The sequence below is a fragment of the Prosopis cineraria genome, unplaced genomic scaffold (assembly GCF_029017545.1).
Source record: "Prosopis cineraria cultivar Desert tree isolate PC_DT_omini unplaced genomic scaffold, ASM2901754v1 PC12, whole genome shotgun sequence".
Classification (NCBI taxonomy): domain Eukaryota; kingdom Viridiplantae; phylum Streptophyta; class Magnoliopsida; order Fabales; family Fabaceae; genus Prosopis; species Prosopis cineraria.
The window spans coordinates 19170537-19175568 of NW_026555343.1; positions in this window are offsets into that span (position 1 = coordinate 19170537).

Here is a 5032-nt window from a genome sequence, read left to right on the forward strand (position 1 = left end):
CCTTGTATTCAAATACTCGTTCAACAGTTTACAGCCAATCTACAACCTTATCTAGCTGGAGCCTTCCCTCGAATTCAGGAATGTCGACCTTGATGTCATTAGGGTGGAATTGTTATTGCCGTGGATGACGGCGGTTGTCGGTGGATAATGAACTACTGCTTCCCGAATCTCCCTCTAAGTTTTCTCTATTGTTGTTTAATAGAGTTCGCTGCAATTCCACAGTGGCTTCCAACTCTCATATCCTACGTCTCATCTTTTCCATCTCAACCTCACGTACATGTCTACGTCTTAGAGGCATTTTGGATAGGCGTCAAGGCTAGGGATATGGGAAAGATTAAGGTGCAGATGGAAACGTTGAGGATATAAGGGTAGAATGGGATTTTTAGAAAGGCTAGGGGCAAAATAAGGATTTTGGACAGGCTAGGGGGTAAAATGGAGATTCTGGAAGAATGAAGGGGGTCAAATTGCAATTTATGAAAAATATAGGGGTTAAAATGGAATTCAGGAAAAATAAAGGGGCAAAAGTGTAATTTTAGAAAAGTTTAGGGGTTAAAATAGAGTTTCAGAAAATTTTAGGGTCTATATGAAATTTCATAAAATTGAGGGGCAAATTTAGAATTATAGAAAGATTTGAGGCAAAAATGTAATTTTTGAAAAATTGGCTAACTATGTATAGTGACGTGGCGATGATGACACGTGGCAGAGTACTATTAGGCTATCCTGTCATTGACCGGTTAGATTGATGATGTGTCAGATGACGTCAGCGTCTTCAACCTTCGGATGGCGCGTGACGGCGCGTGTATCGGCGGTGAAACGCGTGGTTTTCTAACGGCGGCACGTGACGGTGCGTGAGTTGTTTTTCGGTGACGGGGAACCTCCTATTCCATGTTTTCAGACCTCCTGAGCACGATAGTGATGTTATTTTTCTGAGAAAACGCCTGGATTGCAAAACGCGAAGACGTCAGGGACTCCTCCACTGAATCTCTCTTCTCTCCGGCGTGCTTTCTCAACTGTAACTCACTCTCTCGCTCTTTGGACCTGCTCTGATACCAAAATGGCACAGAAATTGAATGAAAAGCAATTCCTTCTTTCTACAGGAGATTCATCCGTAATTTCAGCTCAATTGATGCACCACTTACAAATTGCACCAAAGGAGAGAAGTTTCAGTGGACAAAGCAAGCTCAAAAAAGCTTTAAGGAGCTTAAGAAGTTGACTGAAGCTCCAGTCCTAGCTCTTCCTAACTTTGATCAAGTATTTGAAGTTAGTTGTGATATTTCTAACATCGGCATTGGTGCTGTCTTTAGCCAGGAGGGCCATCTTATTGCTTTTTTTAGTGAGCAGCTTAATGATGCCAAGCTTAGATATTCTACTTATGACAAGGAATTCTATGCCATTGTTCGAGCTCTCCAACATTGGAGTCATTATCTCCTGAATAAAGAGTTCATACTTTTTTTTGATCATGAGGCTCTCAAGTATCTGAATTCCCAACAGAAGATCAGTCGCAGACATGCTCATTGGAGTGAACTCTTACAGTCTTATCCATTCCTTATCAAACATAAGGCTGGAACTCTGAACTCCGTAGCTAATGCCCTTAGTCGTCGCCATGTGCTACTTACAACACTACAAACCAAGGTTGTTGGATTTGACCTTGTCAAAGAGTTGTATCAAGATGATCCTGATTTCCGAGAAGTGTGGTCAGCAACTGTAAATCAACCTTTCCACCAGTTCTACAGACACAATGGTTTTTTATTTTGAGGTAAAACCCTCTGTATTCCACAGGGTTCCTTAAGGGAAGCCATAATTTGGGAAGCACATGACGGTAGATTAGCTGGACTTTTTGGACAGGATAAGATAGTTGACCTAGTGAAGGAGAACTTTTACTGGCTTCGACTTGAACGAGATGTCAACAAGCATATACAAAGATGCAGAATTTATCACTTGGCCAAATTCAAGGGTCAAAATACAGGATTATACGTGCCTTTGCCAATTCCAGAAGCACCTTGGGAAGATATAACTAAGGATCATTCAAAGCCTAAATGATGAACTTTATTCTGGTGCTTGAGGTGAATGATGAGACGACCAATCCGCCTGGAGTCATTCCGCTATTGTCAGAATTTCTAGATGTAATATCTGATGAGATACCACCTGGGTTGCCTCCCATACGAGACATACAGCACGCTATTGACTTCGTTCCAGGAGCAGTCATTCCTAACAAGCCTGCATACAGGATGAGTCCCTAGGAACATGCCGAAGTCCAACGGCAAGTTGAAGAGTTGTTGAAGAAAGGGTTGGTTCGAGAAAGTATCAGCCCTTGTGCTGTACCTGTTCTTCTAGTACCAAAGAAGGATGGAAGTTGGAGAATGTGCATTGACTATTGAGCCGTCAACAAGATCACTATTAAGTATCGGTCTCCGATACCTCGGCTTGATGATATGCTAGACCAGTTGCATGGTGCCACTATTTTCTCCAAAATTGACCTTCGTAATAGGTGCCATCAAATCAGAATTCGACCAGGAGATGAGTGGAAGACCGCTTTCAAGACCAGAGATGGCTTATATGAGTGGAATGTGATGCCTTTTGGGTTAACAAATGCCCCTAGCACATTTATGCACCTGATGAATCAAGTATTGAGACCCTTCATTGGTAAATTTATTGTTGTATACTTTGACGATATTCTTATTTACAGTAAGAATCAAGAGGAGCATTTAGATCACTTGCGGCAAGTTTTACAAGCCTTGCGTGAACAAAAGCTTTATGCAAATCTCAAGAAGTGCACCTTCCTCACCAGCGAAGTTGTGTTCTTGGGTTACATCATTACCGCAGAAGGTGTTCGTGTTGATCCAAGCAAAGTTGCAGCCATTGATAGCTGGCCAATTCCAAAATCTATCCAGGAGGTTTGAAGCTTCCACGGATTAACTTCTTTCTATAGGAGATTCATTTGTAATTTTAGCTCAATTGCTGCACCACTTACAGATTGCACTAAAGGAGAGAAGTTAGATTTTGTCACGGTGGTTGTGGATTGCTTCTCAAAAATGGCCCATTTTGTTCCATGCCAGAAGACTAATGATGCTGTTCAAGTAGTAGATTTATACTTTAAGGAGATTCTGCGTCTTCATGGCATTCCCAAGACTATCACTTTTGACTGTGATGTGAAGTTTCTCAACCACTTTTGGCAGATACTATGGAAGAAGATGGGAACTAAGCTCCAGTTTAGCAGCACTAGTCATCCCCAGACAGACAGCCAAACTGAAGCTATAAACAGGATTCTTGGTAATCTTCTTCGTAGTTTCGTGGGAAAGAATTTGAAGCAGTGGGATCTCATTCTTACTTAAGTTGAGTTTGCTTATAATAACTCTGTCAACCAAGCAACTAGGAAGTGTCCGTTTGAAGTTGTTTATGGCACTCGTCCCCTTAGTCCACTAGACTTGACCCCTTCACTGGATAAGCAGCAATATAATTCTGATGCTGACCAAAAGGCTAAGGAAATCAAGAAGTTACATGAACAAGTTCGTGCCCGAATACAGAAGCAGAACTTGAGATACAAGACTCAACGTGACAAGCATCGAAAGTATCAAACTTTTAAAGTGGGCGATTTGGTTTGGATACATTTACGAAAGGAACGATTTCCTAAACAACCAAATGCTAAGCTGTCCCCGAGAGTTGATGGTCCGTTCAAGATAGTGCAAAAGATCAACAACAATGCTTACAAGGTGGAATTACTTGGTTCTTATAGTGTATCTGCCACCTTCAATGTCGCTGATCTATCTTCGTACATTGATGAAGATGATGAATTTGACTCGAGGGCGAGTTCTGCCCAACCCGAGGAGGATGAAATGGAAAGAGCAGAAACGAAAAACACATAATGGAGCACAATAAACTCTTTGTAACCTCCCCTTAATTCCTGTAACCTCCCTTTTAATTTGTAAGCTTCAGTTTTCACAATTCCAAAACTATAAATAGGGCCCTTTGGCTGTGTAAGGAGCTCAGACTTGAAAAGAATAAGAATTGCTTGTTTTCATTCGGTTTCTGTGCTAAGTGTTCACTTTCTGAATTATTTTCATTATCATTGCATCCATAAGTAAATTCAATGTTTATGTAGTATGCTTCCTGTCCTGATGAAACCAAAACTTTCTAGTTTGAACCCAAAAATTCTAACCACAAGTAACTTTTAATTCATGTCTTATAGTTATAATAAAATTATTTACATTTTACTGCCTGTAACTGATGATTTTTTTGCACTGAACACAGCTCTTCTTGTGCCTGCAAAATGAACCGATGCTTGACTTTATTTGCCGTCTAATTCTCAAACAATTTAGTAAACAGGAAGATAAAATTATAAAATAAATATGCATTGCTTTAAGGACTTCAATACAGCACAACCTTTTCATGATTTTTGCTTCCTTCCATTGTTAGATCCATCAAATAGATTGCCTATGTTTTGGCTGATAGATTGAATAGCTCTCAATTTAGAACTTGTATGCTTATAAATAGTTATCTGGTATGAAATTATAATATTCAACATTCAAAATGACTCCAAATAATTAGATAGATAGTGAATAAGGGGAACTGCGAGATGACTAGTAATAAAACGCCCCTATGCATAAACTATTACTTTCACCTGTGTTTGGTATGTTATGAAATCATTCTGACAGATTTGTTGCCACATTTGTCATATCCTGTAGAACTCTTCTTCTCATTCGATGATGAGATATTGTAGTTCTATCATGTGATAGTATTAGAGTCGGTTGTGTATGGCCAACATTGCTGTGTGGGGTCACTCGAGAAGAATTTTCAAGCTGACTAGTTAAAGGGGTCATGTTTAGTTGCATGTTTCCTACAGAAAAAGGAATTCATTACTGAGATTGGTTTCATGAAGCACTCATCCATTACAGTATAAACAAATGTACACTAATTGATTCATTGATTGTGTTATTTGTACCATTAGGTTGGTTTGATTCTGCTTCAGCTATATATAGCAGCTGCCGTTCTTCTCTTCCTCCCCATTATACAAGTAGCTCTCTCTTGCACAACC